The sequence below is a fragment of the Podarcis melisellensis genome, assembly GCF_964234715.1.
Source record: "Podarcis melisellensis genome assembly, chromosome: 2".
Classification (NCBI taxonomy): Eukaryota; Metazoa; Chordata; class Lepidosauria; order Squamata; family Lacertidae; genus Podarcis; species Podarcis melisellensis.
The window spans coordinates 2,485,339-2,501,065 of NC_138529.1; the positions used below are offsets into that span (position 1 = coordinate 2,485,339).

At 46.5% G+C, this 15,727-nt stretch overlaps 1 long non-coding RNA gene across 1 annotated transcript; it reads left to right on the forward strand.

The window, feature by feature from the left end:
- The first annotated feature begins 411 nt into the window (after window positions 1–411).
- LOC309362604 lies at window positions 412–2,091 on the forward strand. The gene is made up of 2 exons (XR_014165031.1): window positions 412–692; window positions 1,859–2,091. It is a non-coding gene; the product is annotated as an uncharacterized lncRNA (long non-coding RNA).
- The last annotated feature ends 13,636 nt before the right edge of the window (window positions 2,092–15,727 follow it).

Sequence of the window (15,727 nt, forward strand, 5' to 3'; positions counted from 1 at the left end):
ATGGCAGGGGTGCAAAAATCTAGATGCCCAACCACTACTGATGACATAGAAAACACACACCATGGTTTGGCAACTGGTGTTCAGTTGCTAATGAGTGTGGTAGACAAGATTTCTTTGCTTCCCGTGTGCACCGCAGAGAGTAAAATTGTGTGGCAGCTCCCCTTAATCCCAACCCCCTTTGATTTGAGCCAGAGCTTCCTCAGACACAGCTCCATAACTTCTTCAGCAACCAGGATGGGGAACTTGTGGGCCCTCCAGATGTTGCTGGACCAGAGTTAGGGCTCTGGCTTCCCAGAGCTATTTGTTGAACTGCTCCATTCCATAGAATGTTCATAGACACTCCAGCTTCTCCAGAACATTTCAGCACAAAGGAACTAGAGGCAGAAGTGTCTGCTTGCTATTGGCGAAAAGCTATGAGGAAAAGTATAAATGTTAAGTGCTTCCTCAGTGACATTTGTGCCATCTCCTGCCAGCGTTGTTCATCTGGCCATTGCATTTGAGCTTTTAGCAGCAGGTCGATGTGCAGACTGTGAAGTGCTTCCTTCGTTGATTTCTGCTGATCAAGCTGCTGTGGAAGGCATAAGAACTGGTCGGGCCATTTGTTTTTCTGGTCAGTTGGCAAACCTCTTGCCCTAGCGGTCAAAGAAACGTCACATACTAATTTTAACAAAAATCTACATCTCTGGTGGTAGGTTAATTTATAATAATGAATCCCAGTAGTCTATTTTAACAGCATTGCAACCAACAATTATTTTATACAAAATGCCATTGTGACTGCATTGCGACATGCAATTTTCCTTCCTCTTTCATAATACTAGCATGAATTCAGGGTCACCCAATGAAATTGATTAGGCCTTGATTCAGGACAAACAAAGGGAAATATTTATTCACACAATGCATAATTAAGCTGTGGACTTTGCTGCCATGATAATTTTAGATGGCTTTAAAAGGGAATTAGATAATTCCAAGGAGGACAGGTAGTGACTATGATAGCAGAAAAGAACAGCACAACTCTGAGTGCCAGATGCTAAAGAGTCAAGGAGGGTCACGGTTTCATTAGCCTGCTTCTGATTGCCATGGGGTATCTGACTAGCCATTCTTCGCAATGGCATGCTGGACTAGAGAGATTCTTGGTCTGATCCCAAAGAGCTCCTTTTTCAGTCTCCTTGACAGCAAACTCAGGTGATGAGTGCCAACATGAGTGGCATCCAAGCAGGGGCACTGAGAAAGAAGAGGCAAGGTATTAGCACACATGTGGAAACCCTAAGATTTGCAAAATCTCATTTTTAGAAACCATAATGGAGCAGCCTCCCCAACAGCCTAGTGAGGAAGACAGGGAATGTTGAGCAGCCATGGAATTCTGAATGGCAATTGGAAGCGAAAAATGGGAAACCTGGGCATTGGGGGTGATGGCAGCGGGATGGAGTATCCCAGAGAGGGCATGGCTGGCTGGCTGTGACACTGGACAGGAGCACTCCTTTTAGGAGGTGAGGTGTTGTTGCAGGTCCCACTTCTGTTTGTATGTTCCCAATCCTTTGTTTGTGCATAATTTTATAGTCAGGAAGCCAGAGAGGTTATCACAGAAGTCATCTAGTCATTACTCCCAGCTTCCCCTTTCAGAAATAAAAAAAATAACCTTCCAGAATAATCTATTACTATATTTTCCTGTTTCTCCCTCAGCCCTTGACTCCCCAAGACTGAGACCCTATATCTAGGGCAAATCAATTGTTAAATCTCCCCCATTCGGTTCTGTCACAAGTTTAGACCAAACATCACTTTGAAGGTTGCATTTGAATTTCTGCCTCCAAGTCCAATGAAAACCCGCACTCCATATCTGAGTTTTTACTTTTGTGGGGAGAAGAGCAAAGAGAAGCAGAAGATAAAAGATAAATGAACAAAAATATACTTTAAAAAAATGAGAAAGGATCTCAGGAAACAAGGCACAACAAAATGAGAAAACAAAACAAGGGAGGCCGACATCAAAAGTCTAGTTAAAACTACTGAAATAAAAGTCCAATGAAACAACAACCCCAAAAGCATGAACTGAATATAAAAAAGCAAGAATTGAAATAAAGAAGCTATAGATCAAAAGACCAACAAAACTGATCACAAGAATGAACCAACGGGTGGGGGAACATGTAAAGGAGAGAGTGAAGAGCAAAGGAAAAATAATGAAGAAAAATCCCTGATTCCCACTGAGAAATTCCTTCCCCACAACCAGGGCTGAAGGGAAGATGATCAAACACTGACATTACATCCAGAAATTGGTTGGCCGCAGCAATTGGGGCTTAAAAAAAACATCCAGAAATTGGTTGGCTGCAGCAATTGGGGCTTAAAAAAAAAAAAGCTAATAGGAACGTAGGAAACTGCCCATTACTGAGTCAGACCACTGACCCATCCAGTTCCATTTTGCTTACATAGGGGGCAGGGGCAATGGCTCCCCAGGGTTTCAGATAGTGGTTTCTCCCAGACCTCCCTGGGGATTGAACCAGAGACCTTCTGCACACAAAGCAGATGCTCTATTACTGAGCTATGGCCACCCCCCTAAGAAGATCACTTTTGTTAATTTATATAGCTCCATCACTGTGCATTTCTTAGAAGTGTAGCCATAGTATTCAGCTACAGCAAACAAATTGCACCAACTTGCAGAACCTTTAAGACTAGCAGATTTATTACAGCAGAGACTTTCACGCAGGAACATAGGAAGCTGCCATAGTGAGACCACTGGTCCATCAAGGTCTGTATTGTTTGCACTGACAACTCAGTGCAACTCTGCAGGGCTTCAGACAGGGGACCCTCCCAGCTGTACCTCGAAGTGCCAGGGATTGAATCTGGGACCTTCTGCAAGCAAAGCAGTTGCTCTGCCACCTGAGCCATGGCTCTTCTTTATACAGTGTGACTAATTGGTTATGAAGAGCTGGGTTCTATGTAGGGCTGAACTGAAAGGCTGCACTGATTTTCATGAACATTTTGGGCAGCCTTGAACAGTGCTTCACTTGGGACGATTTTCTGTGTGTGATTGCTTCTAAAGCAAAGATGGAGAACCTGTTGTTCAGTTCACAATTCCTATCAGCCAGTGGTCAGGGATGATGAGAGTAGAGAGTGTAGATGGGTACATTAATTGCATACTTCTAGAATGCACATAGGGACGCAGGTGGTGCCGTGGGTTAAACCACAGAGCCTAGGACTTGCCGATCAGAAGGTCAGTGGTTCGAATCCCCACGACGGGGTGAGCTCCCGTTGCTCGGTCCCTGCTCCTGCCAACATTGCAGTTTGAAAGCACGTCAAAGTGCAAGTAGATAAATAGGTACCGCTCCGGCAAGAAGTAAACGGCGTTTCGGTGTGCTGCTCTGGTTCGCCAGAAGCAGCTTAGTCATGCTGGCCACATGACCTGGAAGCTGTACGCCAGCTCCCTTGGCCAATATAGCGAGATGAGCGCCGCAACTCCAGAGTCGGTCACGACTGGACCTAATGGTCAGGGGTCCCTTTACCCTTTACCTTAGAATGCACATATGAACACTCCTATATTTAAAGGACAGATTGTGAAGCTGAGGCTCCAGTACTTTGGCCACCTCATGAGAAGAGAAGACTCCCTGGAGAAGACCCTGATGTTGGGAAAGATGGAGGGCACAAGGAGAAGGGGACGGCAGAGGACGAGATGGTTGGATAGTGTTTTCGAGGTTACCAGCATGAGTTTGACCAAACTGCGGGAGGCAGTGGAGGACAGAGGTGCCTGGCGTTCTCTGGTCCATGGGGTCACGAAGAGTCGGACACGACTAAACGACTAAACAACAACAACAACATATTTAGGTCCATTAGCTATCGTTCCTACCCCAAAATGTCCTGTCAGTGTGGGGGGATTTAGCTCAATATAAATCAGGCACTGATTCATGTAATTTATTTCTAGCTGAATTTACATCCTACCTTATTTCTGAAGCCTCAAGGCGATGAATAACAATAAATATATATAAGTGGTACCTCGGGCTACAGACGCTTCAGGTTACAGACTCCGCTAACCCAGAAATAGTACCTGGGGTTAAGAACTTTGCTTCAGGATGAGAACAGAAATCGCGTGGTGGCAGCCGGAGGCCCCATTAGCTAAAGTGGTACCTCAGGTTAAGAACAGTTTCAGGTTAAGAATGGACCTCCAGAACGAATTAAGTTCTTAACCTGAGGTACCACTGTATAAAAAACATTGACATATCAAGGAACAGTAAGTATGTCTTCAAGAAAGTATCACACAGGGCTGGGTATATGTTGTGACGCTGCAACAGTATGGACAACCTCACAGAGTATTATTTGGCTATTATTATTTGGTATTATTTGGCTGTTCCCTTTTTGTCTTTAAAGAGCAAATTTCTGGCTCTTATGAGGGGAATGCCTGCTGAAACTGCAGAAGCCAGAATGCCACTGAATTCTAAGCTCAGATGTTTCAGTGCCTCAGACAGCTCTTTTGGGTGGAGTGGGATATATTCTGAAACTCTGTAAACATTACAAAGTAAAATATGCAAAACCAGAGAAAGCATGCTTAAGCTGCATGTTTTGCACTGGCAGCAGAATCCAGCTTTTCACTTCAGAGAAACCCAGGTTGCTGTGACGCAGAATTCTGATTTTTTCCTTTTTTTTAAGTGCAGGGTAGACTGTGATAAAGGTAAAGGTACCCCTGCCCGTACGGGCCAGTCTTGACAGACTCTGGGGTTGTGCGCCCATCTCACTCAAGAGGCCAGGGGCCAGCGCTGTCCGGAGACACTTCCGGGTCACGTGGCCAGCGTGACAAAGCTGCATCTGGCGAGCCAGAGCTGCACACGGAAACGCCGTTTACCTTCCCGCTGGTAAGCGGTCCCTATTTATCTACTTGCACCCGGAGGTGCTTTCGAACTGCTAGGTTGGCAGGCGCTGGGACCGAGCAGCGGGAGCGCACCCCGCCGCAGGGATTCGAACCGCCGACCATGCGATCGGCAAGTCCTAGGTGCTGAGGCTTTAACCCACAGCGCCACCTGTGTCCCACAGACTGTGATAATGAAGGCCTAATGAGAAACACATTTGGAATGGACTGCACAAGATTTTCCTAAGGCATAACCTGGAGGAGTTCATGTGTGTATGCAATAGGAGTGGAAACCAGGAGGAAGTCCTAGGGGCAACCACTGAAGGGCAAGTTTACTTGAAGGGTGAGAAGAATGGAGGCTGATGTTGCCTTTTGCAATAGCCGTTTGTTTTCAAAGTTACAGTTTGGGGATGGGAGAAATAGATGGGCAATGCTTGTTTTAAGGCAGCATCAGTCTCCAAAAGCAAAAGCAGCCCCTCTCCCAAAGCTGCTTCTCTTGCAAAACATGGACTTCTTCCTACAGCTGCATGCCAACTGCCTTTTCATCTCCTGCTAGGCAGAGCATTGGTCTCAGCTGAGCTGTTACCTTGGCAGCTCTGGCTGCCTTGCATCCCTACCTGTCAGAACATGAACCTGACATCAAGCTACAGTAGGCAAGCAAGTTACGCACATTTAACTTCAGCTTTATGCACTTGACAAAAAAATTAAAAAATAAATTAAAAGGGGGCAGAAAGTGGGTGGGCATCTGGGAAAAACTACTTTGGCAGTCCCACCCACCATTGCATCCAGTGTGTTCTGACTATGTGTGATTTTGGATTTCGGCACAATGCCTGGAATATAACCCCCTCTTAAATGCTTACTGTATACCTAAGCCTGTAGAGCAGGAATAGGGAACCTGTGGCTCTCCAGAAGTTGTTGGACTCCATTTCCCATCATTTTCAGCTATGGCCAATGGGAAAAGGCAATGGGAGCTGTAGTCCAGCAACATCTGCAGGGCCACACTCTCCCCACCTGTGTATAAAGAACGTCATCCCTACACTTTGCATAACGGAGCAGCCTGTTTTCTACGCAACAAACCATTTCTCTGATTGAGGCCCCAGAGTTTTGATTTTGGTCCCCTTTGTTGAGAGTAAGACATTCAATCTCCACCCCCCTTTTCTTCTCTTCCTCTCATGTTTTCCTTCACCCCTTGGCATGTCTCTTACTCTTTTCACTAGTTTCTATTTTTGTGCTGTTCTGACACTTTTTAAATCCGGAACTCTACATGTACAGAGGTCTCCAAATGGAGACATCATTAGAATGTGAATCTTCACCCTGCAGAGAAACACTTCACAAAATCCAAAGGCTCTAAATCCCTTTGGAGATGCTTTCAAGCCTCTGGGCCACATACCACAAAGCTGCGCTGATGCCACCAAATGAAAAATAAAATTCTCAGGCATATTTCAGCATAAACCCTAGAAAACCACCTTCAAGATTAATTATCAAGAAGATCCATCTTCATTTTTGTATGAGATGTTACATAGATCTTTATTTATTTTGAACTGTCTCTCTCTCCATGTTTACCTATATTGTAATGCACTAAGAGATGGTGTAGGTGAATCTTTACAGGTGCGGGAACAGTTCCTAGAGGTGGTATGGGCTGGATAAGGGCCAACAAACTAAAGAGAAAGGCACTGTTGGTTGGTGGTTTTCATGTCTGGAAATTCAGGAGACATCCTGTTCTAGGTGGAGTCTCACTTCCCCTGAAGGAGCAAGTACAGGTATTCCTGGAGTCATTTTTGTCATGTGGTTCAGGTGGCATCAGTGGTGAGGAGTGCCTGTTTCCGTTTATGGATGGTACCTCAGCTATGACCATTCCTGGACTGGGATAGCCTCACCACAGTGGCTCAGGCTCTGGTAACCTCAACTTTTGACTAATATGATGTGCTCTAAGTGGGCTTACCCTTGAAGATGGTCTTGTGGTTGTCCAAGTGCTGCTAAGTGGTGTATTTTATTTTTAATGATTAAATTTGTATACTGCTCTATACTAGTCAATCTCAGGGCATTTCACAACATAAAATAACAATATAAAAAAGAAAATGCATAATAAAAAATAAAGAAAACCCAATAATTCCCGCTTCCACAACACACTGGGTGTCAGTCAGCCAAAGGCCTGGTGAAAGAGGTCTACACTTTATAGGTGTATAATGAAGGACCTCTTGTGGAGGAGGCACACAAAGAAGGGCCTCAGAAGATGATCTCAGGGTCTAGGTAGGTTCATATGGAAAGAGCAGGCATAGGCTAACTAGGCCCTCCAGATGTTTTTGTACTACAAGGCCTATCATCCCTGACCACTGGTCCTGTTAGCTAGGGATGATGGGAGTTGTAGTCTCAAAACATCTGGAGGGCCGAGCTCGCCTATGCCTGGGAAAGAGGCAGTCCTGGAGGCATTGCAGTCCCAAGCTGCAATCCATCTAGAATCATATTTCACAGATTATGAGCAAGTAGCCATCTAAATAAAATAATTAAAAACAATAAAAATATGTTTCTGTAAATATGTTTTAAAACAAACTTTCTTAAATAGCATGCTTAACTAAAGTGCAGAAATCTGCTCCTGGGAGCAGTCTGGCTGTTGCATTCTACTCTTAGCTATAGCTTACAGACCAGATACAATGGCAGCCCCACATAAAATGCATTACAATAATTGAGTGTTGAGGTTACCAATGCATGGACCACTGTGGTCAGGTTGTCACAGTCCAGGAATGGTCACAACTAGCATTCAAGCAGGAGCAAATAAAAAGCACTCCTGATCCAAGGACATTTGGGACTCTAGTGACAGAGATGGATGAAGGAATAGCCCCAGACTCAGGCAGGTAGCCGTGTTAGTCTGACACAGTTGAAATGAATGAATGAATGAATGAATTGTCCAGTAGCACCTCAGATACCAACTAAGTTTGTTCAGGATATAAGCTTTTGTGTGTATCTGAAGAAGTGTGCATGCACATGAAAGCTTAGCCCCAGAATGCTTACCTGCTCCTTCAGATAGAGTGCGGCTGCTCGGCGGCTGCTCCCAGTCACCAGTCTAGCTGCCGAATTCTGGATTAGTTGTAGTTTGCAGTAGTCCAAGCGGGAGATAACCAGAGCATGCACCACTCTGGCGAGGCAGTCCGCAGGCAGATAGGGTCTCAACCTACGTACCAGATGGAGCTGGTAAACAGCTGCCCTGTCCGGGCTCCATGCAATCGGAGAGGGCGCTTCGGAGCCAAACAGTCAATAGTCCTGGTTAACTCCACATTCCAGCGGGCAACCAGGGAATCAGCTGAAAGGCCAACAACATGGGATAAAGCATCCCCTACCACTCTCTGGAAACCATTTGGATCCATTAAGTGGCGGGGGCGAACCATCCGAATTGGTCCCACCTCCCTGCAGAGGGGATGGGTCGCAGAGAAGTCCAGTTGCACCAGGAAGTGATCTGACCATGGCACTTCTTTCGTTTCGCTTTTACTTAGTGTCAGATCACCAACATCCATAGAGGTAAACACCAGGTCCAAGGCATGTCCGTGGCTATGGGTTGGGCCAGACTTATTCAGGGACAGCCCCATGGAGGTCATGCTTTCCACAAAGTCCCGAGCGGCCCCTTGTATGGTCATGTCGGCATGGATGTTAAAATCCCCTAGGACGACCAAGCTAGGTGTCTCCAGGAGAACATCCGCCACAACCTGAAGCAGCTCGGGCAGGGAATCCTTGGTGCAGCGGGGAGGTCGGTACACCAAAGGAATCCTGTACTGCCCTTATTGCCCAACTTCCAGAACATGCACTCGGAAAACTGGGTCTTCCCAATAGGACGCCTGGTGCAAACTAATGACTTCCTAAAAATCACTGCAACCCCCCCTCCCCGCCCACATGACCTGGGTTCCTGTGCGTAAGAGAAACCTGGTGGACAAGCAGCGGCAAGGACAGGCCCATCTGCTTCATCCAACCAAGTCTCTGTTACACATGCCAGGTCAAGTCCTCCATCCATGATCAAGTCATGGATGGCGGTGGTCTTATGAATCATTGACCTGGAATTGCACAGCAGCACCTTCAGGTCATGTGGGTATCCCTTGCTGATTCTAGTATCCATCCGGTCAGGACCAGACCCGGAGGCAGGAATAGTCCTCAGACAACGACTAAACCTGCCCCCTCTGTAATGACATGGTCTAGTCTTAGCGTAACTCCTCCTCCTACCCGTGATCACTGAGATCGGTTGTCCCAGTGCATCCCCCCCCTGTGGAACATGCCCCAGCCATTTTGTGGGCTGGGGCCCACTCCCCAGTAGCCCTGACCCCTCCCCCTAAGAACAAAATAACACCTTAAACAAACAAACATAACCAATAAAACAGTACAAACAAAAAATGTAAAAATTACAAAAACATCAAAATAAAAAAATAATTCCCCAAGCCCAACCAAACATCCATCCCACCCCCCACATACAAAAATCCAAAAGAAAAATTTTAAAACATTTTAAAAACACTCTGTGCCCTTCTGGCAGTAACAACAGTCCTAGTGAGGCCTGTCAGGCCCCGCCCTGGGCCAGGTGGTAAGTGGCAGAAAGGAGCAGGGCCCTCAGGCACTCACTCAGGGGAGTCCTCCTGGGCAGCAGGCAGCAAGCAGCACGCAGTCCTTATGAGGCTTCAGGCCCCGCCCCAGGCCAGATGGTAAGTGGCAGAAAGGAGCAGGGCCCTCAAGCACTCACTCAGGGGAGCCCTCCTGGGCAGCGGGCAGCAGGCAGCACGCAGGCTAGATCCTAGACTGGCAAAACTCCAGAGGATCAGTCCCATCTAAGAATGTCTTCAGTTGTTTTGTCACAGCCCCTTCAATAACTTTCCCCAGGAAGGAAGGATGTGCAACCAGATGATAGTTGCTGGGTCCACTGGGCTGGCTTTTTCAATAGTGGTCATACTACCGCTTGTTTTAAGGCAACAGACATGGCCCTTTCATGCAAGGAAGCATTGACCACTCCCTGTACCCATCCAATCAACTCTCCCCAGCCCAATTTCACCAGCCATGGTGGGCAGGGATCAAGAGGGCATGTGGCAAGATGCATCCCTGCAAGCATCCTGTCTGCATTGGCAGGCCTCATAATCTGAAATGGATCCCACAAAGTTGGAGAAGACGTAGCAATAGACACGTCAGCTAGAACTGTAGCCACAAAGGTAACATCTAAATCACTGCAGAGTCGAGTGACTTTATCCTCAAAATGATGGGCTGAATGATTATAGGATGGCTGTCCCCACCAACAGATGAGACCAGATTCTATGCTGCCCTTATTGTCTCATGGTGGTTGTGATTATACACTCTAGCTAATATTTGGTTGGCTTCAGAGCAAGTTCTATTTCACTGGTGCTATCCTCCCTCCTGTTTCACACATAGCTCTCTAGAAACCAAGGGACATTGTGGGTTCCATAGCTGCAGAGAGGGCACTCAGAAGTAACCATGCCAATAGCTCTTCACATCTAAGTATTCCACAGTAAGACAAGAGCCTTAAAAGGATCAACACTTCTGCCCACTGGAATGTCACTCAGAGTTTTGAAGAATCCATTAGGACCCATAAGTCTCTGAGGGGCAATTTTATTAATCAGTCCCCCATCCTTGCAGAGGGGGATGGCCGCTGTGAGTTCAAACTTGACCAACGAGTGGTTTGATCATCACAACAGAGCCCCCCCCCCCAATTTCCAGATCACTCCTGTCCACGCGTGAAATGAAGACCAAATCAAGGGTATGTCCTAATCTGTGCTGCAGGCAGATGACATCCTGAAACAGCCCATGGTTACCAGGGAGGCCATGAAATCCCGTGTGGTACAATAGTGGGCTCATCATGGATGTTGAAGTCACCCAGAATTATTGTCAAAGCCAGTTTAATCAGGGAGGCTGTTGAGCAGCTGGATGGGCAGTACACCAACAGCATTCCTAGTCTGTCTCTTAAGTCCCAACATCAGATGAAGGCACTCTAGTTTCACTTCAAGGCAATGATGTTTCCCAGAGAGGGAGAAAGAACTCTGGTGAACCACAGCAGCCCCACCTCACCGGCACTGGAGCCTGGGTTGGTGCTGCGCTAACCATCCAGGGGACAAACCCACTTAACCTACACTTTCTGAAACAATACAGAAACCAAGATAAAATTCAAAATTCACACTTCTCTGAATTTTGCAGCACAGTTCTCCAGCCTAGTAATGTCTACAAAACTTCTATGCTAGGATAGAGGGTGGATAGAAATGTACTTTTTGTGAAAATAACATAGAAAAATGCATTGATAAGATTGCATACAAAAATGTGCATGTGAGGAGGAATTTACACAAATGTGCTGATGTATTTTCATGAGGTCTTAAAGAAAAATGTAAATGGATGCGGAAATTTAGAGATCTTAAGACTGGGGGAAAATGAGAAAGTAAGAGGATCCAAAATTGATGGATTCACCCACATCTCTGTCTGTCTCCCATTCTTCTTTGGAGTCCTAGGGATCAATCACAGCCCATATCTGGAGAATAACAGAGCCAAATGTAAGGCCCCCACCTCAAGGAAGGAGGGGGGGGCAGAAATCTGTCCTCGTCTCTCCACTTCAAAACCATACTTTACATATAGATTCTTTATGGTAAACTCCCTCTGCCTGCCCTATGAATGGCATATGAAGGATGTGCTTTCATCTTGCAAATGCCAGTTCCATTTATCCTCATGTGCCTAAACTTTATGGCTTTTGGAGAAAGGATGGGATTGATTGATTGCAGTCTTGAAGCTTTCTCCTCCTCCCCCATCTCCTCCACCCCTGCAACCACCTACTCATCTTGCAACTCAGGCAGCAGATCCTGTTCAAACAGCTGGAGTATAAGGCAGGGTGGGATCTTGTGAGGGTGTTTAGCCCATTGCCCGTGGCTTTGCTGGGCTATCTCTGTCTTAACTCTCCTGGGCATTGGGGGCATTGGCCCTACAGCATTTGCTGCCTGAGGTGAAGGATGAGAGAGCACCCTTTCCCATTCCATGCACAAAAGTCAGTCGTGAATGAAGTTTACGGCATGTAATGCCTTAAGAGAGAATTTAATGAAAATGATCTACAGGTGGTACATGACACCTGTCAAGCTTGCAAAAATTTATCATTTGCCCGATAATAAATGTTGGAAATGTAATGAGATTGAAGGTACATTCTTTCACCTTTGGTGGACATGCCCAAGGATTAAGACATTCTGGGAGATGATTTATAATGAAATGAAAAAGGTATTTAAATATACCTTCCTGAAGAAACCAGAGGCCTTTCTCCTGGGCATGGTCGGCCAATTGGTGCCAAAGAAGGATAAAACTTTCTTTATGTATGCTACAACAGCAGCAAGAATACTTATTGCAAAGTACTGGAAGACCCACCAGGGAAGAATGGCAGATGAAGGTGATGGACTACATGGAACTGGTGGAAATGACTGGCAGAATCCGAGACCAGGGAGAAGAGTCGGTGGAAGAAGATTGGAAGAAATTTAAAGACTATCTACAGAAACACTGTAAAATTAATGAATGTTAGAAGGATGCTGGAATGAAGTTATATGGCTTTAGCAGAAACGTTATAAAGAATTAAGTAAAAATAGATTGTTAATGGGCCAAAGGGGAAAAAAGTAAGGTTATAATTTAAGATAAATTATAGGACAAAAATTGAGAAAGATGGAAAGGATTTGCTGAAATAGCTAACTGAACTAGAACACAAAAAGGGAGGTGTGAGGAGGTCGTTGAAACAAGTAAATGAAAGATCAGATATGGAAATATTGGATGTGTTTTTCACTATTTCTGTTTTTTGTTTTTGTTTTGTTAAGATAAGTGGTGTTTTTTGTTTTTATGTATTGTATTGTTTTGCTTTGTTTAATTTTCTTTTTTTCTTCTTCTTTTTGTAATTTTTAAACTCTTAATAAATATTATTTAAAAAAACAAAAACAAAAGTCAGCCGGGCTGGAAGTTGAACCTGCTTTGACACTAACAATGGGGCAGCCTCCTTCACTGCACCTGAGGTCAGCAGGATACGTTAGCAGGTGCAGGGCAGGACAAGTGGCACTCACAGTCGTGCTCCCGCTCCACCCCTCTGTGTCTGCGGTGCCACTCGGCTTGTGATAGGGCCAGCCTTGGTCCTTGGTTTGAAATCTTTGCTCAGCCGCAGGCTATGATATGCCCTTGATTCCCCTGCTCCAGTGATTTAGTTTGCCCATTCCATGTTCTTGTCTCCAGGGTGACTTAAGCAATGTACCCCATTGCCTTCAAGGACCATGAAAGCATTTGGGAATGCTGCCACATATAGCGCATGCACATAGCCAATTTGCTCAGCGCCTGAAGGCCCCAGTCCTGCCACTCACCACCTGGCCCAGGGCGGAGCCTGATGGGCTCTATAAAGGACTGCTGCCACTGCTGCTGCTGGGCAGAGAGGGCTCCGTTTTGTTTTGTTGTTTGTTTAAATTGCTGTTATTTTTTATCTATGTCATTTTAAACTGTGATATGAACTGTGTTTTAGATTTATGTGGAAATTGTTTCCCATTTGGTTGTGTATTTTTTTTAATGTGGTTTGTTTATGACTTTTGTAATTATGTAAATCTTGTTATGCTGTAAGCCGCCTTGAGCATTGTTTTTTTAACTGTGGAAAGGCAGGATACAAATAAAAAATGGTGATGATGTTGGTGAAAGCACATGCTCCACAGGGCTCTAGCCCCAGGAACTGATGGTGCATTTGCATAAAAAGAAACACTCTGGATAAACAAATCTCATTTTGCTTCCCCCTGATCCCAACTTGTACAGTCCTTTAAGGCCCCTAACACACCACCCAGCAGGATTTATCAGACAGTATTGACTGAAAAATGAGTTAAAGTTTTACCACACTAAGCTGCCAGAGGATTTCAGGGACTGCTTCCGCACTGTCCTGCACCGTTTCCAGATGGCGGGCCTCAAGGTGAAGCAGGAAAAGTGTCTACTCTGAGTGCCTCAGGTGGACTTTCTGGGATTTACGGTGGATGCAGAAGGGGTCCACCTGACCGGTGACAAGGTACGGGCCGGGCCATTTGTGATGCCCCAGCGCCCAAGGGCAAGACTGAACTTCAGGCCTTCTTGGGACTATTGAACTTTTACCACACCTTCCTTCCCCATAAGGCAGTGGAAATGGAGCCCCTACACAGACTCCTAGACAAGTGGGCCCCTTGGGTGTGGGGCCAGCACCAGGAGGCCGCATTCCAGGCAGTCAAGGACTTGCTTGTCTCGAACTCGGTCTTGGCACACTTCGACGAGTGGCTGCCAGTGGTGCTAGCATGCGACGCATTGCTCTACGGCACCAGCGCTGTCCTGGGACACCAACTCCTGGACGGAAGAGAGGTGCCGGTGGCATATTTTTCCTAGACGCTCACCGCAGCCGAGCGGAACTACTCTCAAATCGACAAGGAGGGTCTGGCAATCATGAAGGGAGTAAAAAAACCTCACAATTTCTTGTACGGGCAGCTCTTTACCGTGGTGACTGACCACAAGCTGTTGCTCAGCCTGTTTACCCCTGAGAAGCAGACCCCCCAAGTGTCTCCCCACATCCTCAGGTGGTCAATTTTCCTTGCCGACTACCAGTATGCACTGATCTACTGCCCAGGGAAGGCGATGGGCCACGCGGACTCCCTCAGCAGGCTACCACTACCAGAAACAGGCCCAGACCCAGCACCCACGCAAGAGGTTATGAGCCTGGAGCTGCTTCCCAACCGCCCCATGCAGGCACAAGAAGTTGCGCACCATTCCACGAAAGATAGGGTCATCTCCTGGGTCCTGGACTGGGTGTGGAGGGGATGGCCCAACAGCAGCCCTGGGCCAGAATTAGCTGGCTGCACAACCTGCAAACATAAACTGTTGGCCCACAAGGGGTGCCTGTTATGGGGAAGCAGGGTTGTCGTTCCCCAGCCCTTCTGATTGTGGGCTGAGCCAAATCCAATGGAGGATCAAATCAGAAGAAAAATGGATGGAGTTTGGAGGAGTCCCTCCCTCCCTCCCTCCCTCCCTCTCCCCCTCCCTCCCTCTCCCTCTCCTCCACAATCATCTCTCTCCCTCTCTGAGCTTCCCCGTCATTCATCTCTCCATCTATTTCAGTCCCCTCCTCCCATTCCCCCCCTCCATTAACACAAGTCTGACCTGATTCCCTGCTGAATTCATGACTCATGAATTCAGGCTGGGGGGTTCCAAACGTTCCCATCACAATATGAAAGGAGTCACTTGGGTCTCCCCTCAACAGCAGATATCAAAATTACCACCACAGGACACTTTAGTGTTTGTCTTGGGCCCTCATGAACTATTTGGGGAGATTCTACTTCTTCTCATTCCCACCTCCTTTTTTTGATAGGTGTGTGGGAAAGTAAATTTAAGTTGCTTTGAGCCTTAGGGTTGGAGCAGGATATAAATCAGAGGAAATAATAAATAAATTGAAAACAAACCATGTATCATGTAATAAGAAGACGGGAGGAATTTCCAGCAGATAATGGCCTATTGGAACCAGCCCTAACCAACCCGTATATCATCTTCCGAAGCAGACAAAGGCAAAACTAGCTTTCCTCGTCCTGGCTTTTTAAATCCAAAGGAGAAGAGCTTGAGATAGAAATGGATGAGCTGCAGGCTGACAGGTTAAATATATGTTTATCAAAACCCCGACCAAGCAGACACCCGCATGGGAAGCCTCCCAACATCTGCCCGGGAAAGAAGGCAGCAATTGCTGAGGTAAACACTGCCGACAGGATGATAGATAGCTAAGCTGTTGGGCAGGAGAGCTGAACCAATGCAGGTGGACGGGGGTGGGGGGGGGTGGGGGAGGCAGTGAAGGAAAAGGCGTATGGAACACCCCCCCTTAAAAAAAAAGATAGGGCAATGAATGAGGTTGCTGGGTGGGCCACGATCTGAACCCTTGGG